At 39.6% G+C, this 27,620-nt stretch overlaps 1 long non-coding RNA gene across 1 annotated transcript; it reads right to left on the bottom strand.

The window, feature by feature from the left end:
- Positions 1-6,639: 6,639 nt before the first annotated feature.
- Positions 6,640-25,834, bottom strand: LOC141545159 (uncharacterized). The gene is made up of 5 exons (XR_012482913.1): positions 25,599-25,834; positions 20,834-21,006; positions 18,763-18,999; positions 8,903-9,026; positions 6,640-7,213 (listed from the first exon to the last, which is right to left on the bottom strand). It is a non-coding gene; the product is annotated as an uncharacterized LOC141545159 (long non-coding RNA).
- Between the last annotated feature and the right edge of the window lie 1,786 nt (positions 25,835-27,620).

The following is a 27,620-nucleotide window of genomic DNA, read 5'->3' on the forward strand; positions in this document are numbered from 1 at the left end:
AAATGAAGCAATTCAGAATGGGGTTGGGAAGAGTGAGGAAACCAGGATGATTCCTGGTTGTGACTGGGTGGATGGTGTTGTCCTCTAGAATAATGGCAAAGGTAGAAGTGGGTAGAATTTGAGGGAAAGGGGAGCTCAGTTTTGGACCTATTGAATTTAAGATGTTTCCTGGACACATGATGTCAGAAAAGCAGTTGGAAATGCAAGATTGGTCAGGGGAAAGAGGGTTGGGAAGGGTAGCTATGACAACCATCTGCAAGGAGATAGTAAGTTCATGAGAGCTGATGAGATCACCAAGTGAAACAGTGCAGAGCAGAGCTTCTTAAACTTTGTCCATTTGTGACCTCTTTTCACCCAAGAAATGTTTATATGACCCTGGGTACGTGGGTATATAAAATAGGTATTCAAATCAAACATTTACTGTAAATCATAAATTTCATGCCTCCGTTCAGTTATAAGACCCCTTTATGGGATTGTGAACCACAATTTAAGAAGCTGGGGTATAGAAGAAGAGACGAGGACCCAAGAAAGAAGCCCGAGGGACCCCAATGTTTAGAGGGTATGATCTGGAGCTGGAGCCAACAAAGGAGACAAAGAGTGGCCAGATATATATAGGACAACCAGCAGAGAGTAACATCCTAAAAGCCTAGAAAAAAGACAGTATCAAAGAGGAGGGAGTGATCAATAGTGTCAGAGTGCAGAGAAATCGAGAAGAATAAAGATTAGAAGAAAAAGCCATTGAATCTGGCAGGAAATCTGAAAGATCCTTATTTAACGTTTTTAGAAAGCAGTTTGGTAAGGCTGGGAGCTGGATTGTGAGGGCTTCAGAAGAATGAGGGGAGGGATAGCTAGGTGGGCAGTGGATAGAGCACCAGCCCTGAAGTCAGGAGGACCTGAGTTCAAATGTAATCTCAGACACAACACTCCCTAGCTGTGTGACCCTGGGCAAGTCACTGAACCCTAATTGCCTCAACATTAAAAAAAAAAAAAAAAAAAAAGAGACAGACTTTTTTTGAGTTTAGTGACAGAGGCATAAGTGACAAAGGTTGATAATTAGCAGGGATAAAAAGATCAAGTAAAGTTTTTTCCAGAATGAACACAATTTGAGCATGTTTGCAGGTAGTAGGGAAGGGGGCTTGGAGGAGTTTGCCATTTTCTTCTCCGGCTTATAATATAGATGAGGGCTAAATGACTTGTCCACATTCACACAGCTAATGTCTGAGAACACATTTAACTTCCGGAAGATGAGTTTTCTGACTACAGGTCTAGTGCTCTATCCACTGCACCACCTAGGGAGATTGAAACCCCAGAGGGAGATTGAAAACAAGAGAAAGAAAAGTAGAGATCACAAGGAGGGAAGGAGACGGCAGCCATCTTTTGCAGGAAATGGCTTGGAATGGGATCTCTTTTACAAGTAGAGGAGTTAACGTTGAAAGGCAAAAGGATACTTTATCATGTGAGACAAGGGTGAAGGAAGAAGCAGTAGAAGAATGATAATGAGAGGAAATGAGAAAAAGGAGACAAGAGGGAGTTCATGGCAAATGGTCTTAATTTCTTCTGTAAAATAGGAGGCAAAGATCTTATCTGAGAAAGTGGCGGGGGAGATGGACCTATAAGAGGTTTGAGAAGGGATGAAAAGGTTTGGGAGAGCCTTTGTAGAGAGTGGGATAGTGGATTGATATGAGAAGCATGGTAGAATTGTCTCACAGCTGTGAAGGCTCAGTTGAGGTTGTATTCATAAATTTGAGCTGGACCCAGTCAGAATCATGTGTGATTTTCTCTATCTTTGTTCAGCAGTACATGTATAAGAATGTTTGGTGAGAGCAATCTAAGGCTGAGGCTGGCTGGTTGAATTAGTGATATGATAAGAGGGATAGGAATTCAAGAGAGGAGGACAATGTAGAGTTGAATTGGTTCAAAATGGTCAAAATGGGGAGAATAAAAAAGAATGATTGGTGTAGGGGAGATGACCTGGTAGAGAACTGAGATTCCAGAATAGATAAAGAGCAGTAGAATTTTGTAAGGTAAGACAGAGGGAGAGTTGGAAAACTAATAAATTATGATTGGATAATGGGACCTCAAGATGCCCAAACACAAAAGTGGTACATTGATGTGTGATGGCAAGATCATGGTTATGTGTGGCTAGAGTGGGGTGGAAAAGTAGCTTATGGGAGATGAGAAGATCAAGGAATTGAGTGTAGGTTATTTAAGGAAGAATTAATATGTATGCTGATGTCCCCTAGGATAAAGGCAGGAGTTAGGAAGGAGGGAAAAGTTGTGAGCAAATGGCAAAGAGTTATCATTAAAAAACAAGGGTTTTTGTATTTTATCCTAAAGGTAATAAGGGACCACTTGTGCTTTCTGAGCAGGGGAATGACATGGTTAGAGCTGTGCTTTAGGAATATCACTTGGACAGTTTTGTGGAGGATGGAGTGAAAGGAAAGAGACCTGAGACCAATTTGGAGGCTGGTACAAGGGGACAAGTGAAAAGCACTGAGAGCTTGAACTGGGTACTCATGCAGGTCAAGAATAAAAGATTCACAGGATGAGGACGATTGGGGGTTGGGAGAAGCAATGTGAGATTATTGCCAGACATCTGCTAGAAGAGAGGATGAAAGCAAGTGTACACATAAAGATTTGGTCTTTGCAAAGCAAGGTGATACTTCTTCATCAGAGACAGCTGTCAAGGAGAAAATTGAAGATGATTTCAAGGGACTGCAGAACTGAAATGAATGTAAAGATGAGACAGAAGAGGGGAGAAGAGGAAGCTCACGAGTGAATGGTTTCTATCTTCTCAATAAACTATGAGGAAAGTAATTTACAAAGGAAGACAGAGGAGGTAGAGGGAGGGAGGGAAGGAGGGAGAGAGAAAGAGAAAGAGGGAGAGAAAAAGAGAGAGAGAAAGAGAGGGAAAGAGAGAGAGACACAGAGTGGTGTGATGCATAGACCAGGTCCAAACTTGGAGACTTCTTACAAAATTTCCGCTTCTGCCTTTATTCATGGCTTCTAGGAGCACCAGAATTCCACTTGTTTTTCTGCACTCCCATCCCCCACTCAGGATTTACTCAAGGAAGTTAGCTTTTAGCCAGGTTTCTACAACAAAGATAAGGGGCCTCTGGTTCCCATGTAAATACTAGAGCTAACAAAGCATCGAGTATAAAGCTGGCTTTATATAACCTAATAAGAACCACAAAGGTGGTGTCCCTTTTCCCTTTGCCCTCCCCTATCACTAATCCCATAAATTATCAGGACAACTCTCCTTTTTTCTCCAATGAACCCTATTTCCTCAGGACCTGTGTAGTTGTGCTATACTTATAGTACCTCCCCTGAAGTTTGAGAATTGCCCCTTCTTTCCTAGAAGGTGAAAGCACAAATATTTACAAGGGAGTCAAGCAATCTGTCCAGAAAGTCCCACTTCCCAGAAGCCTAGAAGGAAGGAAAGAAAGAAGCGTTAATTAAGCATCTACTGTGTGCTAGACACTGTGCTAAGTGTTTCATAAATATTTTCTCATTTGATCTTCACAACAACCCTAGGAGGTAAATGCAATATACAGTTGAGAAAATATAATGATTAAAGTGACTGCCCAGAGTGACACCTGAGGTCTGCTTTGAACTCGGGTTTTCTTGACTTCAGGCACAGCACTCTATATGCAGTTGGCCTAGCTGTAGATGAATAATACAAATCTTTATTTAGCATTTATTAAATGTCTTCTATTTGCCAGACGTGGAACCAACTGCTAGGAATACAAAAGGTGAAACACAATCCCTGCCCTCTAGGAGCTCACCGTTTAATGAAGGAGATAACATGCAAATAAGTAAATGCAAAGTAAGCTATATGTAGGAGAAATAATAAATAAGAGAAAAAAGCCACTTTTAGGGCCTTTTACATGACAGGTACTTTCTAGGTACTTACCAAATATTGATTGATTGGTTAATATTAAAAGGTTAGGAAAGGTTTCTTGTTAAAGATGAGATTTTGGTTGGGACTTAAAGATCAGTAATGGGAATAAAGGAGGAGAGCATTTCAGATATGTCCAATGCTGAGATGGAGCATTGTCTTGTTCATGAAAATGGAAAAGGGGGTCATGTTATTGGAGGGTGGGGAGTAAGGTGTAATAAGACTGGAAAGGTAGGAGGGGACTGGCTCATGAAGGGCTTTGAATGCTGAACAGAGCGTTTAGTATTTGCTCCTGGAAGCAATAGGAAGCCACTGGAGGTTACTGAGTAGAGGGGACCATGGTCAGACCTGTGCTGTAGGAATCACTTTGGTGGCTGAATGGAGGATGGACTGGAGTGAGCAGACACTTGAGCAGCTATTGCAGTTGTCCAAGTTCAAGGAGATGATGGTTTGCTTTTTGAAAGTGAAGAAGGACCATAGGGGTAGGAGGGCACAAAAAACAAAGTCCTGAGTTACAGTTTTGGAAAGTCCAGCTTTGTGTATAAGTATCAATATAAAGCCACTTCCTACCCTCATGTTGTTGTTATTAGAGTCAAATACAAAATTACACTTTCCACCTGTTCTATGCTTTCATGAATTTTTTGTTATCATATGTAATCTCACCTTTTGTAATAATCATGGGAGAAATATTTATGTGTTTGGAGGATTGGTGGTAGGAAAATGCAGACTTTATTTCACAGATATTGATTATTAATTTCTTAATAACTTAAAACTCAAGTTTCTATTGTTTTTTCATTACATGTTTGTATAAAGTCTCTGGCCTGAGTCCGTCCTGGCTTGAAATTTCTATTCTATTTAGGAGTTCTTATTCTAAAGAATGTATTCAATGCAATTCTTCTTTCCTCATAAATTATTGATTTATAACTATGGCTCATCAATCTTTCTTCCACTTGTTCTCTTGAAATAGCTCTTGTATTTTTTATTTCATGGCTGCCACTATAATCCAAATGTAATTCTTTACATTTTGTGCGGACTCCTCCAATAGCCTCCCAACTGGTCTTTCTGCTCCCAGTTCCTTGAATATCTCCTTCACCAAGGTATATTCCGGATTCCTTTGCTATGACCCCAGAGACCTCTTCATCCTGAAGGATTATTCCAGTGCTGGGATTCACACTTTCCAAGGATTCCTCAAGGCTGGGAAAGTTCTCAGAACTTTCGGCTAAGAGGGGCCCCTAGGGATCAGAAGCAACGTCTGGTTGAGAGTCCAAGGTCCAGGCTTCAAATCCCAGATGTGACCTCTCTGCTCATCTGTGAAATGAGGGAATTAGAGGCCAGCCAATGTTTTTAGTTCCTAAGATGGGGATTTGGGGGTTAGTGACCTGGGTCCGAGCGTCCGTGGAAAGGACCACAGGGCTTGGAACCGCAGCCCTGCTTCTGTCTGGGCTGGGGCTGGCCTGACCTCTGATGTGGCAGGTAAGGGCTGTGTGCTCCTCTGAGTCACAGTCAGGGCTTTGTCCGCAGGACTTTGTGTTGAAGTGAGTGGGGCAGACAGCTCTTTGTGCTGGAGTTTCTTAGGCTGACTCATCTTGTCAGTTCTCCGGACTGAATGACATTGTGCATTGGACTCTGGATGTATTCCTCTGCAGACAATTGATTCTAATAGACTGCAGTCGCTGGGAACTTCTTAAGGAGTCTTTAGTCAAAGGCTGTGAATATAAAAGACTATTTATAAACACGTTATATAGAGAGAAATAGGAAATCAGAGGGAAGACACTGGCTTTGGGGTGGGCTGGGAAAGATTTCTGTAGCAGGTAGGATTGGGGCTGGAATCTGAAGGAAGCCAGCGAAGTTAGGAGGGAGAGCATTGGGGGAGAGTTAGGGGGCTTGGAAGGTCTATTATCTTGTTTGAGGAACACCAACCAAGGAGGCCAGTGTTGTTGGGTCACACAATCTTCAGGAGTGGGTAAAGCAAGTAAGGGTCTCAGTGGAGAGAGCCCTGGGCCTGTAGTCTAGAAGACCTAAGCTTCAGACACTAGCTGTGTGACCCTGGCCAAGTCACTCTGTCTCTGTTTGCCCTTACTCCACTGGAGAAGGAAATGGCAGATCCCTCCTGGATGTTGTTGGCCAAGAAACTCAAAATAGGGTCATGAAAAGTCAGATACAACTGAACAAGAAGCTTGGAAAGGGCCTTGAATGTCAAACAGGGTTTTATCTTTGACTCTGGAGGTGATGGATAACCAGTGGAGTATAATTATTGACTAGGGTGGTGACTTGGTCAGATCTGCGCACTGGGAAGATCTCTTTGATAGTCTGAATGGATGATGCACTGGAGGAGTGAAAGATCCGAAGTAGAAAGACTGACCAAAAGCCCCTAGCAATAGCCCAGGAGAAGGTAAAATCAATGGGTATTGGCCACAGATTGGGGAGGGGGGTGATGGTGTGTGTAAGAGAGTGAGAATTTCAAAGTGTAGTCTCATCTGTGAGCTTGGGTGACTTGGGGGTGTCCTCCATAGAAATAGGAAAGTTAGGAAGAGGAGGTGGTTTGGGGGGAAAATATAATGAGTTCATATTTGGATATGTTGAGTTTAAGATATCCAGTGGGTAGTTGGAGCTACAGGTCAGGAGAGAAGAGGGGTTAGGACTGGAAAGTGGATGTGACAAATATGAGCCTAGAGATGATAACTGAATCCTGATGAGAGAGTGAATTAGTATGGGGGAAAGAGAAGATGGCCTGAGATAGAGCTGTGGGGGACACTTCCAGCTAAGGGTATAATCTGCATGAAGATCTGGCAAAAGAAACTGAGAACTGGCTTGGACAAGTGTCTCAGAAACCTAGGGAGAAAAGAGTATCAAGGAAAAGATGCCCCATTTCCTTACCTGTAAAATTAAAGCCCAAATGACCTAAGTCTTTCTGTTCTAAATCATCGATCCTGTGAAATGACACTAAAAAGCCTTAAGTGTTTTTGCTTTTCTTTCTCTCTCTCTCCAATGCTTAGCATAGTGCCTTATACATATTATGTGCTTAATAAATGTTTCTTGACTGACTGATATGATTGTAGGGCAAAGAAAACTTCTACTCTTAGAATATCCACCAATAGAATACAAGCTTCTTGAAAGGGAAGGACTTTTATTTTTGCCATCAGTGCCTAGCCCAGTTTTCTCCAACATAGCAGGTCCTTAATATGTAGGCAGTTAGATGTGTGGAGCTCCAGGGGCTGGAGTCAGGAAGACCCAAGTTCAAACCTGGCCTCAGACACTTCTTAGCTGTGTGACCCTGGCCAAGTCACTTCACCCTGTTTGTCTCGGTTTCTTCATCTGTAAAATGAGAGGAAATAGCAAATCACTCCAGTATCTTTGTCAAGAACATCCCAAATGGGGTCACAAAGGAATCATTCACAACTAAATGACAACTTTTTTCTTTATGAGTTGTTATTGCTGAAAAAGTCATTGCCCTGTGGACAACCCAGAGATAAGATTCTCCGGGAAGGACTGTAGTCTATCACTGGGTCCATAATCAAAGACTGTCTAGCTTAGTAAAACCTGCTAACATTTGCCCTCCACTGACATAGCTTTTCAGGTGTAATGACCCAAGTCGTTTTAAGCCTCACTTTTTTCATTTATAAAATGAGGAGGTTAGGTTAGATCAAAGCTTTTAAAATGTGAGACATGACCCCAAAACTGAATTATGGGGTCATGAAATTCTAATTTATTATCAGTAAATGTTTGATTTGTATACCTATTTTATATACCTATATACCCAGGGTCACAAAAATTTATCAGGCAAAAAGGAGTCACCAGTAGAAAAAATTTAAAAAGCCCTGGGCTAGATGATCTTTAAGGTCACTTCCAGTTTTAAAACTATAATCCTTTGAAACCTTCTGTAGCAGGAGTTCTTAATCTGGGATCCATGGATTTTTTTTTTTTTTTTTTTTTTTTGTTTTTTTTGGAAACTTCATTTTATGCATCTCAAAACATTATTCTGAGAAAGATGCATGGCTTTTGCCAGATGAACAAACCAGTCCATGATACAAAAAAGTTAAGAACCCTTTTTTGATTGTATCATTGATCATTTTATTCACTTGAAGCCTGCCAGGGAATCCATTATTCATAGAGATTAATTCATTCTTCTTTTAGGCAGTCTTACTTGGTGGGAAGTTTATTTTTCCCTGAGCCAAACTCCATCCCTCCACACTTCTTCTGTTTTAATTCTCATTCTTCTTCCCAGTGAAAGTCTTTCAAAGACTTAACAGTATGATCTTGGCTCCAATAAGAAAACCTCTGTCTAATCCTTAGAAAGTATGAATTTCATTACTCACTACCCTGGTCAAAGTCTTCTAAATTTTCTCCAGCTTGTCAATGTTTCCTAAAATGCAGCTCTCCAGATGTTTTTTGACCAGGACATAATACTAGAAGGAACTATAGTTCTTCTCTAATTCTAGACACCATGCCATTGAAGCAGCATGAACTATTTGAAAGAAACAAGATTATATTTTCTTAAGAAATAGCTTTCATGAGCAGGACCCGGAGATCATTAAAATACTTCAACAACAATACTATATGATGTTCAATTCTGATGGACGTGGCCATTTTCAATGATGAGATGAACCAAATCAGTTCCAATAGAGCAGTAATGAACGGAACCAGCTACACCCAGCGAAAGAACTCTGGGAGATGACTATGAACCACTACATAGAATCTCCTAATCCCTCTAATTTTGTCCACCTGCATTTTGGATTTCCTTCATAGGTTAATTGTGACTATTTCAAAGTTTGATTCTTTTTGTGCAGCAAAACAACTGTTTGGACATGTATACATATATTGTATTTAATTTATACTTTAACGTATTTAACATATATTGGTCAACCTTCCATCTGGGGGGGAAAGGGGGGAAGGACGTTTGGCAATTGTCAATGTTGTAAAATTACCCATGCATATATCTGATAAATAAAAACTATTAAAAGAAAAAAAAGAAATAGTTTTCATATCATTACATGCTATGTTCACCTTTTTCTTTTTTCTCATGACTTTTCTCTTTTCTTCTGGTTTTTCTCTCCCAACATGATTCATATGGAAATAGGCAAAACAAGAATATATGTACATGATCCAAAAAATATTGTTTTACATGTACCTGAGGAAAATGGTAAAAAAAGTAAAAAATAAATTGCATGAAACATAAATGAATAAATAAATGAATGAATGAATAAAAAAAGAAATAGCTTTCATTGTAATGGAATATTATAATGAGCAGGCTTATTTCAGAAAAGTCTGGAAAGATTTACATGAACTGATGCTGAGTGAAGTGAGCAGAACCAGGAGAACATTGTACACAGTAACAGCAAGATTATGTGATGTTCAATTGTGATGGACTTAGCTCTTCTAATCAGTGCAGTGATCCAAAACAATTTCAATAGAGTTGTTAGGATAAAAAATACCATCTTCATACAAAGGGAGAATTATGGAGACTGACTATAAAGTGAAGCATACTGTTTTCACCTTTTGTTTTTGTTTGTTTATTCTTCGTGTTTTTCCCCTTTTTCTTTTTCTTTTTCTATCACAATATGGATAATATGAAAATATGTTTAAAATGATTGTATATATCTATATCAGATTGCTTACTATACTGAGGAAGGGGAAAATTTAGAGCTCACTTTAGAATATTAAAACAATGAGCTAATTCTGATTCTCCTCACCACCACCAAAATCAGTTTGAATCGTCCAGGTTTTATAGTTCACACATATCATGATACATAGAGTCAGTTCTAGCAAAATTAATGAGCTACTGACATTTTCAAATTCCCTTTTCCTCCTAGGTTATCAATAAATTCCCTCAATTACTTAATGCTGCCCAAGATCTCCCACTGCACCAGTCTACTGTTCCCAATAGAGTTCCCAGCAGTTCCCAAATGTTTTGGGTCTTTCCCAGAATCTTTCTACTTGCCTCCTTAATCCTTAATCTCTCCTCATTTCTTGGTAGCCTGCCTTCATAGCTTCCTTATGCTTAGAAGCCAGTTCCTTCTAATGTAAGAATGATTCATAATGGGAATTACTTTAATGGCAGGAATGAGGATCCTGTCAGGAGTAACTTCAAAAAAACCCTACCTTACTCCAAGGAAGGGATAGACCACTTCAGAGAACAACTAAATATTTGATCCACCCTTCTCCCAAACTTCCCTTTTAGCATCAAGGAGCTATCATCCTTTCATTCACCCACATTTGAAATCTCAGTGTCATCCTCAGCTCCATATTCTTACTCATCCCAAGTATCTTGCCATTTCTATTTCCAAAATATTTCTTATACATGTTTTATTCTCTACTCACAGAGGTACTACCCTATTTCAGGCCCTCAACCCTTCTCAACTCCACCTTTTACCTAAATTATTTGTCTTCTTACTTCAAGTCTCTCTCTCCTATCTGTCCTCAACCCAGCTACCATAGGGATTTCCCCAAATGCAGGTCTGACAATGTCACCCTTCCCACTCAAAAAAATCCAGTCATTTTTATTGTTTGTCATTTAAAAATTATGTCTGACTCTTGGTGATCCCTTTTAAGGTTTTCCTGGCAAAGATAGTAGAGAGGTTTGCCATTTCCTTCTCTGGCTCATTTTACAGATAAGGAAACTGAGGCAAACAGAGTTAAGTGATAATGTCCAGGGTCACACAACTACTAAGTATCTGAAACCAGATTTGAAGATGAGTCTTTCTGATTCCAAGCCCAGTGTCCTATCCACTGAGCCACCTACTACCACTATTATCTCTAGGCTCCTTTGGCATGGAAAGCTCTTTTAGTTAATCAGTAAAGCACCTACTATGTTCTAGGTACTAAAGAATTGAGGTTACAAATTAAAACAAGAATAGTCTTTGTCTTTAAGGATTTAAAATCCTAATGGAGAAACAAGAGGTAAATAACTAGGTACATACTATCTAGAGAAAGTTACTAGAAGGTGATTTCAGAGGGGAAGGCACTAGCAGTTGGGAAGATTGGAAAAGACTCTTGGGGAAGATAGATTTTGAATAGTTTTGAAGGAAAACATAGAAGCTAAGAGATAAAGGTGAGGAAGCTGCAAATTCCAGGCATGAGGGAGACTTGAGAAATGGAGTCTGGTGTTGGAGGGACAGAGAGTTGGTCTTTGTTACTGAATCATAGGGTGAATGGAGTGACATCTAAGAAGATGAGAAAAGGCGGTAGGAGCAGGGTTGTGAAGAGTGCCAGAGTTCATTACATTTTATCCACCAGCTGATCCTTTCCTTCTTTTCCAATCTTCCATTTTCCTCTTCTTCCTTGGACTCTATAGCCAGCCATTCTGAGTCATTTCCTAGTCACAAATGGCATTCCATCTCCCGTCTCTGCTTTCATACTGACTGAAATACTCTCCCTTCTCACCTCTATCTCTTCACATTGCTGGCATCCTTTAAAACTCAGCTTAGTTTTTCTCCTACAAGAGGCCTTTCCTAGTCCCCACAGGCATTCGTTTCCTCTGTTTCCCTTTTCTCCCTTCTTCCTCTCATCTCACCTCTTTTTTCTTCTTTCCCTTCCCTTTCTTCAGTCCACATAGGGTATCATACTCTTACTTGAGGGTGCTCTATCCAAAGGAACTTAAATTTTGATCCCGGAAACCTCCCAAAGGTTTCATTTATGGGCTAAGCTTTTTTTCTTTTTTTCTTAAGAACCAAGCCTTAAACCCAAATCAGTCTGGATGTCACTGCCTGATTAACAATAGGTTTCCTCCTGGTCTCTGGGCCCTGATTAGTTCAGGATGAAAATAAATAGCAATTGTTTGAATTTCGGCCAGAAATCCTGAGAGTCTTTCCCATTCCAAATTGAAAGATAGATAGATAGGCAGACAAAAAGACAGATAGATATGCATGTGCATATTTTTTTTAACTAAATAAGAGGCCATTCTCTGCCTCATTTGTTACCTAGTCTTTATCTCGGATTGGGCGTTCTCTCAATCAAATTGATTCCTGTTAAAGACCTTAGCTTAAAAAGACCAAGGTCTCTCGCTGTATCCAGGGCCATCTCCAGTCATCCTGCTAGATCCAGATGGCTCTGAAGGAGAAAGTGAGGCAGGTGACTTTGCATTTCAATCTTGGCTCATCTTTCTGGTGTCAGGGTTCTCTTTGAGAACAAAGGACAAACACAGCACACTAGGACCTTCTTCTATAAAGTTATATCTGTATGTATCTCATACAAACCTATCTAAGTCTTATAGATGTCTTATTCTCTACTCACAGAGCTACTACCCTCTCACACTGGAATGTCAGCTCGTTTTGATTGAAAGCCAGTTGTCTATATCTCCACCATTCATTTGGCTTGACTGGCACATATAAGGTACTTAGTAAATGCTTGTTGATTGGTAATTGACTATCTGATCAGGAGCCAGTTGGGTAATCTGCTCATTTTGTACTTATTTAGGACAGTGGAAGGGAGCCATAGTATCCTGCCAACCCTGTAAACTCTCCAGTACCCTTATATCCCAGGCATTTGCCAGCCTGTTTGGGAGATACTGTTCAATGCAGTTCTTCAAAAACAAATTCAGAGAATGCAGTTGTAACTTGCTTTATGGAATCCTGAAATTCATTTGTTTAGAAAATGTCTGCTGAGTGTCTACTATGTAGAAAGCTTCTTGCTAAGTATTGTATAAACATCTAAATTAACACAAACTTTACTAACTAGCCCTGTGACCTTGGAAAGTAGCTACTCACATTTGTAAACCAAAGCATTATAGGCGCATTATTATTATTATAAACCTCTTTTATAGATGAAGAAACCAAGGTTAATGACCTACAGTCAAACAGACAATCCCCGAAGAAAGCTTAGAGCTTCTGACTCCAAGATTCAGGCTCTGTCCATTTTACTACATGAGTCATAGCCTCTCTTTGAAAAATGGAAGAAAACGACGAGTTTCTCATTCCTAAAAATGAAGGGGTTGAACTAGGAGATCTCTATGATTCTGTTAAAAGATCGGTAGGTAATTTTCTACAGTGAAGGAGTCTTCATTCTAGGGTTCATTTAATTATGAAGCTATGATATGATTTACAGATAACTTTTTCTGGAACAGTACTATAGTGGAAGGTACACTTATTATTCGAAAACTCTTCATGTTACAGATAATACTAAAGAATTTGACTTAAAGAAAGACAAACCAAACAAATGTGATGTTGAGATTATTCACTTTAATTAATAGGAAAGGACTAATATATAATTTATAAGCTCGGGTTTATATGATCGTGGAGTTCAAAGTCTTAGGCTAATGAGCTGATAAGCCACTCTGATATAACGCAACTCCACCTTTCTTTTATAATATTTTATAGATACCATAGGACAGATTTAAGATTCAGTAAGTTCATACTCATATCTGTGAAAGTGGAGGAGGGAGGGAAAATAAAAGGAGAGAGAGTGAAAAATGTGTATGTCTAATCTTTGATTCTCTCTGTCCCTTTCATCCTTCACACCCTTATTCAGCATCTTAGGTTGCTAGGTTTCTTTGTAAGTAGTCTCCCAAACTTCTGCTGGAGTGAGAGAAGTGAATGGAGGGAACAAAGTAGAACAAAGAAAAAAGAATGAAACTGAGAATCCAAAGAACCCAGGTCTGTCACTAGCTAATTAGTTGACTCTGGGCAAGTCATTTCACAAATCTGGGCCTCAATCTCCCCATCTGTAAAATGAGGAATTTGGACTATGTGATTTCTAAAGTACATTACCACCTCAAGATGCCATGATTAATAATTGGCCTTTTCACTGTATAATTTGCTACATCATTAGAGAGGACTTTAAACTCTAAACTCCTTTAAGTACAGGTTGATCCAGGGTGAGGATTTATAATTAGGTCATATGATTTTTTTTTTTTTTTTTTGTGGAAGGGAATACTTTTCTTTTTTAAATGATGAAAGGCCATGAATAGCAAATAACAGTGGATCCCTCTAGTCTATTACATCCTCCCTACCTATCTATCCATGAGATGCCATTTTAACAATTCTATAGTAATTGAACTTTCTGGATCTCGAGGATTAAAAAACATAATTATACCTTTTTAAAAAAAAAATAGTTGTTTACTCATGACCAGATATGATTTTCTTACCTGCTTATTTCTGCAAAACTGAATGACAAATGATTCATAGCATCCCTCTATCCCTCTGTAATCTCTTAAAATAAAAACTCACATTTATATAAAGCTTTAAAGTTTATGAAATATTTTCCTTAAAGCAACCAAGTGAGGTAGGCAAGTATACATATTATTATGCCCATTTTACAGATGACAAAGCTAAGGTTCAGAAAAGCAAAGCAGCTTGCCAAAGTGGTCATACAAATCATATGTCATAGCTAGAATTAAGAACCAAGTCTTCTCCAAATCCAGCTAGCTCACTTCTCCTTATATCAGCCTATCCTCCTTAAAAAGCTATCCAGTATAATTCATCAGTTAGATAGCTCAGTAGATAGAAGTCTGGGTCTGAGTTAGGAATCACTGAATTAGAATCGTTGCCTCAGATACTTGCTAGCCTTGCTTTTCTTAATTATAAAATGGAGATAATAATAGCACCTACATCTCAAAGTTGTTGTGAACTTCAAATGAGATCATATTTGTAAAATGCATGCTTAATAATGGATTTTTCCTTTCTTTCTATACCTGGAATCCAGCCTTCTGGCTAATAAACCTGTGTGTGTAGACCTAGTGTACAAATCAGTGGAGCTGAAGTCAGCAAAGACCTGGCTTCTGTCGCTAGCTGTGGAGTTTGGGGGAAACCAAATATTTGTATGCCTGAAGCATTTAGATTTATAAGTGGTTTTCACTGGAAGGATCAGAGTGTCCCCATCTCTAGTTCAGTGCTCCCTGAAAATGGAAAAGATCTTTATGAAAAAAAAAAAAAAAAAAAAAAAGCTCCTGGCTGAAACATTTATAGATTTTTTTTGAGAACTTATTCATGCGCAGTGTGTAATGCTTTTCACTATTTTATTATATCTGAACATACATATCAACTGTACCCTTATGTGAATGTTACCTTATTATAGGAGAAATAGAAGTGATGGTGAAGATACTGAGGCAGCCCTCAAATGCCTATTTAACTCAGAAATAAATAATTACAAATTTATTAAGCACCTGTGGATACAAATACAAAAAAGGAAGGCAGTCCCTCCCTTCCAGGTCTTACATGCTTAATGGGGGAGAAGTCCAAGAAGTCCCAGAATAGTGAGACCCAGTGAGGAACAACGATTAACTGGATTCAGTATAACTGAGCAACAATCCTCAGCACTACAGTATAACATTGTTTCTTTGGGGAAAAGCTTTCCTAGCACCAGCTCGGGAACATCTCTCTTTGGTGGGATTAGCAAGCTAGAGAGGATGAAACAACCTGGGAAAGTTCCTCTCTACTTTAGAATTAGAGGTACTTCTGTAAATCCATTAACTGCTGCCTGGTGTCCCCTGGAGCTGACTCTGAAAGCTAAACTCAATGACTGCTGAAGCCAGGCCTGAAATGCCCCATCTTGAGAAGACCTTGCCATGAGATTGGCTCTCCTGGGAAAGAAGAGATTTAAAGGAGAAAAGACAGATTCACACAGTTCTATGTGACTATCATAAAGAAAAAGTTTTGACTATTTTCTTGCCACTGGATTTCAATGAGGCAATTCTCACTTAAGTCCAATTCATGCAAAAGCCAAGACATCAGCTCATGATGTCACTGATACTCTTTGAAAATGAAGGACAAACAGCAACAAGAATTTTAATTGGAATGTAAAAGAAGTCAGGGAGGTCAGTAGTATGAGGAGAGAAAACCATCATCTCATCAATTCCACTGAGTTAACACACCTAGTTTCAAGTATACTTCTCCAGAGTTCAGGCCCTCTACACCCATAATAAATTGTGTATTAGGAAAGTCTCTTCAATCTTATGCGCCTCTATATTCACATCTGTCAAATGGGGATAATAAAATCTGCCCTTTTAAAAATTGCTTATTTTTTACAGTATAGACACTCCTGCATATTCTTTTCTTCCTTTTCTCACCAGTTAGAATCCATCTTTGTCACAGAGAAAAAGAATTTAAAAGAATGTAATTCAACCACCAGAGGACTTTGTTTGACAGTATAAACAGTATTCATTGTTTGCATAATCCCCCAGCACTCAGTTAAATGAGGGATGTTTTATTTTCTGTCCTCTGACATATTTGCCAGAATGTTTCCTATGATCAAATAAAATATTTTTGAAAGTGCTTTGGATGTATATAAACCATTGCACTTACATAAGTTATCATTGAATCCTAAGTCAACATTAAGGATGTGTAATTTCATCTGCAGAGGTCGTGACAAACCCTTTCACTAAGGTAAATAAAAATCATCCATACTTAAGAACTCTAGAGAGACTTGAGGCTCAAAATGGTTTGGTGCCTTGACCTTGTTCATTCAACCAGTGAGTGTTAAGAGGTAGAATTCCCCCATTCTTCCAAGCTCTCTGTCCAACACTTGATCTACTGGACCATACTCCTTCCTTCTTGTTATTAAGGGCAAACAGCTTACATTGCTTATTTTATTATGTGGCAGTAATGAAAATAATAATATTGTGGAAAGAGAGCCAGCCTCAAAGACAGCAAGAACTGAGCTCAGATCATGCCTCTTACATTCGAGTTGTCTGAATTTCAGCAAATTTCTCATCCTCTCAGGGCTGTGGGCAATTTTCAAAGATTATGAATTGCAGAGGAGGTGTCAATCAGCAGTGTTAGGGAAAACTCCCATATTTGCAAGTTCCCTACAGCAATGAAATCACTAATCCAATCCCTATCTCTACCCCTAATAATAGCAACAATAATAACAATTTTCTTTTGGAATACACTGGTCTTTTGTCTTCAATTAAAAGCTGATGAAAGTTTTATGAAGAAAATAAAACCCAAAAGGAGGCAAATTCTTTTGCTATGCTATTTCAGGAATAATACAGTATATGGAAGAGCAAAAAGAAACAGCCTCTCCAGCCCTGTAGGGCATTCTGAAGGACTAACTAAGTTCTCTTCTCTTCAATTCCCTCTCCTTCATTCGTCCAGTTAGAATCTGTTGCCCTTCAGGCCACAGAGATAGGCCCATCTGTTCAAACAGGCTCTGACCTGATTGATTGGCTTGGGAGGCTCTTATAGACCAGGGGATCCCTTATGTTCCTAACAGCCTAATAGTATTCTCACTCTACACAGGCCCAGAGGCTTGGGCACGTAGCTGAATGTTACAGCTCCTACAAATTGGAAAACCACATTAAAAAGCACTTTATGGGTGTACAGAATAATAATGATAAGATCTAGTCAATTCAATTCATCACATATTTTTTTTTTTAATTCTTATTGAGATATATGATCTATGTGTTGAGCTCTATGCTCGGCATTGTTGGGGTGGGGGAGAGGAACAGAAGATATTATCTCTGCCCTCAAGGAGATTATAGTCTCATTGAAGAAGCCTTAACATTAAAAAAAAAAAAAAAAAAAAGATTTTTTAATACCTTGTTAAACCTTCATTTCTCCATAGGTCAACCCTGCTTTGTATGGGGAAAAAAACAGGCAAAAATATTCAAAACTGTAATTTCATGTAACAGGTTAGAGCACACCCCTCATCCCTCTTTTCTTCCTTCTCTTCCAAGAAAAAAGAAGTATGTTGCAACATCTGTTTTTCAGGTTTAAAATTATATAAACAATTAATTCATTTGTCTTTAACTATAAGATTTTAAATATATATTTAAATATATTTACACATTATTTTAATAATTATCCAAAAAATATAAATAATTTAATGTCTCTTTTAAATATACATTTAAAAGCTTATACTTAAAGGCAAATTATTGTATTTTGATATGTATGTATATAAATAAAACAGAGAGACAAATAAAGAGATATACACACACTCAGAGAAGAGTTTTAAATATATTTTTTCCCTGCTTTTGCTTACTTCCCTGCTCTAATTTTTACAGTCCTTCCCACGTTTTGTAAAATTCCTTATGTTCATGTATTCTTAGGGCACAAAGTATTTCATTATACATATATGTGTATATCATTATCTGTTGATCCATACGCTAGTTAATAGGCATGCACTTCATTTCCACTTTTCTGCTACTACAAAAAGCATTGCTCTAAGTATTTTTTTATTTAACTTTAATGATTCAGTCACTTACCAAATATTTATTAGGTTCCTACTATGTGCCAGGCACTATGCTAAATGCTAGGGACACAGAGAAAGGCAAAAAATAGATCCTGCTCTCTAGGAACTCACACTGTAATAGGGGAGACAACATGTAAGCAGGTATTTACAAACAAGCTAGATCCAGGTTAAATCAGAAATAATTAACAAAGGGAAAGCATTGGAATTAAGGGGCATTGGGAAAACCTTCCTATAGGAGGTAGAATTTTAGCAGGATTTTGAAGGAAGCCAGGAAGTAGAGATAAAAGAGGCGTGGGGGGGGGGGGAAATGTCTGGAATGAGAGGAGACAAAGGGTCTTATGAGAGAGGTGGTAAAAGTGGAGAGATTTTTTGTGTTAAGAAGACTAGAAAGGTGAGGGTAGGGACAAGCTTGAATACCAAACAAATTTTGCATTTGGCCCTAAAGATGATAAGGAATCACTGGAGTTTATTGGAGAGGGAGGTGATTGGATCAGATTTGTACTTTAGGAAGAAGTGTCAATGCATGATTTTTTTGTTTGCAGATGATTGTGTACTCAATAGAGCCTCCAGAAGCTGAGGTGAAACAAAATATGGATCAATTCTCTGCTGCTTGTGCTAATTTTGACCTAACAATTAACACTAAGAAAACCCAGGTCCTTCATCAGCCAACCCCACACCATCCATTTGTGGAACCATCAGTTACAGCAAGTACCCTTTTCAATGCTGTGGATAAATTCACTTACCTCGGCAGGATACTTCCCAGGGTGACCATAATGACAATGAGACGGACCCAAGCATTATCAGAGACAGCTCAGTGTTTGGGAGGCTCCGAAGGAAAGTGTCGGAAAGGAGAGGTTTTAGACTGATTTTCAAGCTGAAGGTCTACAGAGCCCTTGTGCTGTGAAACCTGGACAGGATACCCGTGCCAGCAACCTGACTCACTTCCTTTTGAATTGTCTTAGGAAGATTCTGAAGATCACCTGGCAGGATAAGAGACCAGACTCAGGTCCTTTCTAGAACTAAATTACCCAAGTATTCCAACTCACTGCAGAGAGAGCAACAACATTGGGCTGGCCACATTGTTAGAATATATGTTGCCAAAAAAGATTATTTATAGAAAACTTACACAGGGTGAGCGCTCAAAAGGTCTGCCTTAAGAACTTTAGAACTGATTGTATGACATGAGAGATACTAGCACAGGACTGCCCAGCATGGCGGGCGTATTCTCATTGAGAAAGGGATGTGCTCTATGAACAAAGCAGAATTGAATAGGCTCAGAAGAAACTGATGGGAATCTGACAAGGGAAACTGAGCCTGGAGACCCCCCCCAAAAAAACTTCCCATGTTATCCAGACCTAGAAGCCAGCCCAACCCCACCTCTGTTAAGTACCACTAATTTATCTTTCTGTAGAGTTCAGCTGACACCACCCAAGTTTTCTATAGAGTTTAATTAAAGCTACATACCCCTACTTAACTTTCAATAGAACTGAATTCACCTTACGTACCTCCACTTAAGCTCTATACAATTTGAACTATCACTAATCAGACTTTCTATAGCCTTACTGAAGCCTATTCAAACCCAATCGCTCTGTATTGTCTCAAATCATATAAACAAGGGTGGGAAGAATGGGCAGAATGAGCAGAACGGACAGAACTCTAATTCCATCAAAGAGTTCTGCTCCATTTGAGATCTCTTGATGATTTATAATAAACTTAAACTTCTAATTTTACTTATAATTTAGTAAATTCTTTTACTTCACCCGTGCCTTGTCTCATCAAAAGCCTGCACATCCCCAACTAAACTATGACTTGACCCCAACATAATGATGCATTTTGGTCCTCTTCAAGAATGAAGGACAACCACCAATCAACCAATTTTAGCAGGATTACTTTGACAGCTGAGTGGAGTGTGGATGGGACTGGAGAGAGACTTGTCTGTAGGAAATTTTGGAGGAGGGATGGATTTAAGGGGGAAGATGATGGCAGTAGTTCTTGGTGTGCGAGTGCTGAGACCCCTGATTATTTACCTTGATAACTTTCATTAAATGCCAGAAGAAATGCTTTTATTTTGGCATTAAGATATATCTACAGGAACTGGGGATGTGAATTTTAACAGATAACACAAAAAATATTCCTTACATTTTTAATTGAATTTTTTGGGCTTTTACATCATTTTCATTTCCAATATCTCTCCAGTTTCTGAGCCCAAGTAATGAGGGAAAGGAAAGGGGAAACCCCATTTCTCAGCGCATAGATAGTAAGATAATCCCATGAGGAGCAGTGTCCCCTGTAAATGAATTTACAGGCACGAAAACCTAGATTGATAAATAAAAGATTTATTGTAGAAATTTGGAAGTAAAGCTCAGTTATAAAGACGCCAGGGCCAGAGGTGGCCACTTGGCGGGCAGGAACACCTACATGGCTGGAAGGATACCATGGGTTGGCTGGGAGGGCTCCTGCAAAGAGAGCGCTACGGCTCATTTCTTTTATACCTACAAGATGATGGGCAGTACCCCTGCCCCAAGTTCTTGGTGGGCTTTTCAGTTAGCTCAGATCAGGTGAGGGCTGGGGGAAGTTGAGCTGATGGTGGGGCTGGGCCCGGATATTCAAAGGGTGCCTTTGACCAGGATTTGTGAATCAAGGTCAGCCATGGGTTGGGCAATTAGAAAGGAATCTTAAAGGGACCTCAACCCCCATCACAAGAACCATCCCTTGTAACAAAGAATAAAATAAACAAACAAATAATTCAGCTCAAAATGAATGTATCAGCAAGGCTGACAATGTAGGCAGTGTTCCACACTCACTGTTCCTTACCTCCACAAAGTATCAGGAGAGGTGCATTTTCTCACTTCTGAGCACCTCTTGCACCTGGAGTCATTTCAAACAGCTCACAAGAGTCAGCTGTTAAATTTTCAATGTGTGCATTTACAGTATGGAAATCAGCAATGTCACAAATCTGGGCTTGACTTGTTTATTGATTATCTAAACTTTTAAAGAAAGCGATGGAAATCATGTTAATAATGCAGATTAAGTTTAAATATATCTAAGATTCCCCTCCAGTAGGTCACTAAACATTTCCAACACCCAATTGCTTGAGATCCACCTCTAGGGAAAGGATTGCAGTTTCTGACAGGAAAAGTAAGAATCTGGATTTGAGAGTCAACATGAATAATAGCTCAGGGACAACTGGGAATGCAGATGGGTGTCTGCACAGTAGCACAGTCACGTTCTGCTAGCTCCTTGGGCTCCAGCCACTCCGAGGTATAAACTTTAAATGCTTTGGCTCGAGCCCCTCCCCTTGGGTTGCCAGAGGATTTAGACATGACAGAAAGAATCTGGCCCAGAGCCTTTGCCCTTGGGTCAAAGGCAAGACTGAGCACGGGGAATGTGGGTAAAGCAGTGGACAGCAAGAGGCCACTGGGGGAGGAAAAGGGTGTGAGAGCTGACGAAGCGAGAACAACAGAAGCAGGAAATGGGAAGGGGCCCAGAACACCTGGGCCTGTCCCAAATGGCACTTAGCCAGCTCTGAAAATAGGCAGAGGGGCCTAAAGGACCCGAGGGAAGCCTAAGAGGAAGGAGACCCTGAACTTGAAGGTATTTCCTTTCCCAGAGATATGCTTGGGAATTTGTCTGTTTTGGCCTCTGTGTTGTGCAGTTTTCCGTTTCCACAAACTCTTCCTACACCCTCAGTTCGGCCATCCCTATATAATAGGGACATGCTGGCCACAGGCCAGGTGTTCTTTCCCCAGCTCTAGGTCCACAAGGAGTCTGGCTCTTTCTCTTTTGTCTCTGGCTCCCTCCTCCTCCCTGGAGTAGGGGTAGAAGATAAGGATGATCCCTTAAACCAAGCTTGAGCTTGGCTTCTGTCTGGTCTTCCCCAGAAGATTATCAGAATCTCTTTAGAAAGGCTGTCATTGTACAAGGTGGAGAAATAGGGCAGCTGTTGATTTCCTCTCCCACGAAAGAGAAAGCAAAGTATACTGAAAAGACTTAAAACATGAAACAGTAACCCATAACTCCAATTAGGCACTCCCCCAGAGGGTTATATATCAAAACGTGAAACAGTTTATGTTTTTTTTCTAAACAGCTGTTTTACCTACCTTGGCTCTGCATTGTCCAAGCAACTTCTTCACATAATTTGATGTGGTTTTGAGTTATCTTCTTGCAGATGGACAACTCTTGGGAATTTTTGTATACCTTTGGGACACATGTGCTGAACTGGTCAGAGATCGTAGATCTCTCAAGTCCATAAAACAAACACTCAAGATGGAACCATGCATCTCAGGATTGCTGTTCATTTTGGGGTAGGAATGAGGGGAGAACAAAACAGGAGACAGCCAGGGCGCTGAGATCCACTCTCAGGCTCCCCTAAATGCCAGCATACTTTAACTAACTGCTATAAAGTGCCTTGCTAGCTGCCAGGTCTGTGGAGGAGCCCTTCTCCCCCTGTCATGGAATATCTAAGAGAGTCCCAGACCACAGATTCAGAAGAGAATAAAACCAGAAATTGCCTCTCCTTTAAAGTCTGAGTGGTCAGCTCACTGCCCCATGGCAAGTACCCTTTGTTGTTCCAATATGACTAAGAGGCAAACAACATATTGGGACCAACCAGAAGCTTCTGTCTGTGCTTTTATCCCAGCACTCTACCCTGGGTCTGAAGACAGGAAGACTCATCTTCGTGAGTTCAAATCTGACCTCAGACACCTACCAGCTGTGTGATCCTGGGCAAATCACTCCACCCTGTTTGCCTCAGTTTCCACATCTGTAAAATGAGCTAGAGAAGGAAATGGCAAACCATTCCAGTTTCTTTGCCAATAAAACCCCAATTAGGGTCACAAAGAGTCAGTCATGACTGAAAAGTGAACAGAAGGAGCAATGCTCCAGGAACAGCACATGTGTTACCAGAAAAGGCCCAGACCTACACCACATCCTTAAAAGAAATAGAATCTATTATTCTAGGACTTAGACACAACCTGCTTTAGAAAGAGTGTGATAGATTTCTGCACCAACCAGAGCTGTATCCACAGTAATGAGGATGGTGAGAAAACTTGGGGGAATTTTAAAATGTTGCTTTGAGGCAGTCAAGTGCTCTAAACAGAAACTTGTGTTTTCTTCCCGAGTAACACCGTCAAAATGGAGAGATAAAGGGGCAGAGGCAGTGGGACACGGAATGGGGCCAAGCTAAATTTGAAGAGTGTAAAGTGAAAATCAAATTCCTGAGATCCAGTGAGATTTTTTTTTTTAATATTTTAAGGGTATCTGCCCAAAAGACTATAAAATTGCGTCTACCCTTTGACCCAGCAGTGCCATTACTGGGTCTATATTCCAAGGAAATCATAAAGGATGGAAAAGGACCCATATGCAAAAATGTTTGTAGCAATGGCAGAAACTAGGCATGGACCCACACTTAACACCACATACTAAGATAAGATCAAAATGGGTCCAAGATTTAGGCATAAAGAATGAGATCATAAATAAATTAGAGGAACAGAGAATAGTCCATCTCTCAGACTTGTGGAGGAGGAAGGAATTTGTTTCCAAAGGAGAACTAGAGACCATTATTGATCACAAAATAGAAAATTTTGATTACACCAAATTAAAAAGTTTCTGCACAAACAAAACTAATGCAAATAAGATTAGAAGGGAAGTAACAAATTGGGGAAACATTTTTACAGTTAAAGGTTCTGATAAAGGCCTCATCTCCAAAATATACAGAGAATTGACTTTAATTTATAAGAAATCAAGCCATTCTCCAATTGATAAATGGTCAAAGGATATGAACAGACCATTTTCAGATAAAGAAATTGAAACTATTTCCACTCATATGAAAGAGTGTTCCAAATCACTACTGATCAGAGAAATGCAAATTAAGACAACTCTGAGATACCACTACACACCTGTCAGATTGGCTAAAATGACAGGAACAAATAACAATGAATGTTGGAGGGGCTGTGGGAAAACTGGGATACTAATACATTGTTGGTGGAGTTGTGAAAGAATCCAGCCATTCTGGAGAGCAATCTGGAATTATGCCCCAAAAGTTATCAAAATGTGCATACCCTTTGACCCAGCATTGCTGCTATTGGGCTTATATCCCAAAGAAATACTGAGGAGGGGAAAGGGACCTGTGTGTGCCAAAATGTTTGTGGCAGCTCTTTTTGTAGTGGCTAGAAACTGGAAGATGAATGGATGTCCATCAGTTGGAGAATGGTTGGGTAAATTATGGTATATGAATGTTATGGAATATTATTGTTCTGTAAGAAATGACCAACTGGAGGAATACAGAGAGGCTTGGAGAGACTTACATCAATTGATGCTGAGTGAAACGAGCAGAACTAGGAGATCATTATACACTTCAACAATGATACTGTATGAGGATGTATTCTGATGGAAGTGGATTTCTTCAACATAGAGAAGAGCTAATCCAATTCCAATTGATCAATGATGGACAGAATCAGCTACACCCAGAAAAGGGACACTGGGAAATGAGTGTGAACTGTGAGCATTTTTTTTTTTGTTTTTCTTCCCAGATTATTTTTACCTTCTGAATACAATTCTTCCTTTGCAACAACAACAACAACAAAATTCGGTTCTGCACATATATATTGTACCTACGATATACTATAACATATTTAATATGTATGGGAATGCCTGCCATCTAGGGGAGGGAGTAGAGGGAAGGAGGGGGAAAATTAGAACAGAAGGGAGTACAAGGGATAATGCTGTAAAAAAAACCAAACAAACAAAACAATTGCCTATGCATATGTACTGTCAAAAATGTTATAATTATAAAATTAATTTTAAAAAATAAATTTAAAAAAATGTTTGTAGCAGCTCTTTTTCAGGTAACAAAGAATTAGAAAATAAATAAATAAATATCCAGCAACTGGGGAATGGCTGAACAAGCTGTGGCATATGAAAGTAATGGCATATTGTATAATTATTATTACATTACTATTCTATTAAAATTATAAACAAGCTGATTTTAGAAAGGTCTGGAAAGATTTACACGAACATCATGATGCTGAGTGAAACAAGCAGAACCAGGAATACATTGTATACAATAACAGCAAGAATGTACAATGATCAACTACGAAAGGCTTGGTTCTTCTCAGGGGTTCAGTGATCCAAGGCAATCTCAATAGATAAATCAACACATGCTATGTTCATTCCTTTTTAATATATTTTTTAATCTCTCCCATGGTTTTTCCATTTTGCTCTGATTTTCTCTCCCAACATGATTCATAAAACAAACAAAAAAAGAAAGAATAAAAAATATTTTAAGGGTATCTATAAAACTAGCTAGGCCATCTTTTAAAAAGGTTCTTTAGGCAAGAGGAGAGGAAGTAGAAACAAAGAAGAAAAGAAATAGTACATCCAATTGTTGCAAAGTTTGGTCATTTAAGATCTCCCCAGTCACACAGTTTCTCTCTTCTCTCCAAAGGCCCCTCTCCCTAATTTTAATATCTCCAAACAAAGTGCTTTTCCTAGAAGGCTGATCTGTCCACCCATCTGTCCCCACTCCTTCCCTCTTTCCCAACCTTTCCCTGCCCCCAACTTCAAGAGGTACCCCTATTACCTCCAAGATCCACAATAAACTTCTTTGCTTGACATCTGAAGCCCTTCATAACTTGGCCTCTTTCTACCTTTCTAGTATTTTAATTCTTCATTCTCCACCAAGTATTTTAATCAGGAAGATCTTTGTTATTCCTCAGAGCTGACATTCCAGCTTCTGACTTCATTTGTTGGCACAGAAAATGATGAGGGATCACCATTTAATAAAAAATCTGGAGAGATCTCTAGAAGTAAAGCAAAGTTTATTGTACATTCTCAGGAGTTCCACCCCTCGAGCAGACAATCTAAGGAGGAAGCACCTTTTGGGCAGGATTAACACCTTTTAATCCCTAATGCAAATACCCCCTCCCACCACTGACCCTCTTCCTCATTGGCGAGATCAACCTGAGAAGTTGAACTGAACTTGACCAAGAAGTACATAGTTGCCTATATTTGACTGAAATAGGGAGAAAATGTCATGGAAGGATAACAGGAAGGGGACTTAAGTATTGACTCAATCTTCAAAATCCTTCAGGCCTACTAAAACTCTGAAGTAGATGAAGCCTTACTCCATTTTCACTACTGTCTTGAAAGATCTCACCTCATCTTGTTCACTTTCTAAGCCTGAAATGTTCTCCCTTTTCATCATTACCTGTTGCATACCTGTGCACCTTCTGTAGGAGGTCTTTCCAAACCAGGTCTGCTCCACTGAGGAGATGATTTTCCATTTGCTCTGTAGGTATTTCTGTCACTCCTTTTAAAAATTACTTCCTCAAATACCATCCCCATCCAGTAAGAACTGTGGAGACTGAATATGAATCAAGTTTAGTATTTTCACCTTTTTTGTTGTTTGTTTGCTTAGTTTTTTTCCCCCTTTTGCTCTGATTTTTCTTCACAACATGGAAAATGAAATTATGTTTAAATTGCATATATTTAACCTAAAAAAATAAAATAAAAATTACTTCCTCATTCCTTCATGTGATGAAAGCACCCCATTTCAACTGGACGGACAAGGTAAACTGATGTGATTTAACTTCTCCCTCCCAAGAAATAGTTTGTTTTGGTGAAATACTGAGCTCACTGAGGGTATTAATTTCAGTTGTTTCCTTTCCATTGGGATTTCCTTCTCCAGTTCATTTTATGGGTGAGAAAACAGAGGCAAACAAGGTTAAGTGAGTCACCCAGCTCACTGAGGGAGATGAAGGTGGCTGAGCTGGTCCTAAGTGTCAGAACATAGAAAAGTGGTAAGAAAAATAACTGGACAGAAAGAGGTCCTGTGATATGCTCATGAAGAGGGCAGGGGAGGCTCAAGGAAACTGAATTAGGCTGATTGCCAGAGCCAGATGAAAACTAACTGGGGCTGTTCTGTGTTAGGACATCAAGGATGTGGTGTCTGGTAGGGCTGAGGCCAAAAAGGGCGAGTTAGGGACCAGGGAGAAAATGACCTTCCCACGCTTCTGTGGGGACCCAGGGAGCTGAAGAGAAAGTTCTATTTGAGTTCTGTGTGACCTTGCCCAAGTAGCTTCATCTCTGGATTTGCTTCCTCCTCTGTAACAGTGAAGAATTTGAATGGCCTCTGAGGTTCCTCCCAAGCCCTTTTAACAATGTAGGCCTGGGTCTGGAAGAAAAGAGACTGATAAAGGCTCCTAATTACATAGTGGAAGGGGAGTGACAAGAGAAGGCACTTGGAAGAAGATTTTATTCTTTAAATCTGGGCCAAGAAAAGGGAGTAACTTGAAATCTCTTGGGCAGTGGCGAAACACTTTACACAGGGCAAGGGTAAGATACTGCTAGAAAAGACCAAGGAGAGGATGCTGACCTCTGCTGGTCTAAGCTCTCTCTTGGTCCCTTTTGAGGGCCACCTCCAGTTGTCCTGATCTACTTCTGGCCACCGGACCCAGATGGTTCTGGAGGGAAAAGTGAGGCAGGAGACCCTGCCCATCCCTCCCTCCCATAAATCCAGCTCACTTGCATGTCATGGCATCTCCTCCCTGATATCATGCCCTCTTTGAGAAGGAAGGACAAACAACAGCAACTTCTTGTATTC

This window comes from Sminthopsis crassicaudata, chromosome 5 (assembly GCF_048593235.1).
Source record: "Sminthopsis crassicaudata isolate SCR6 chromosome 5, ASM4859323v1, whole genome shotgun sequence".
NCBI lineage: Eukaryota > Metazoa > Chordata > Mammalia > Dasyuromorphia > Dasyuridae > Sminthopsis > Sminthopsis crassicaudata.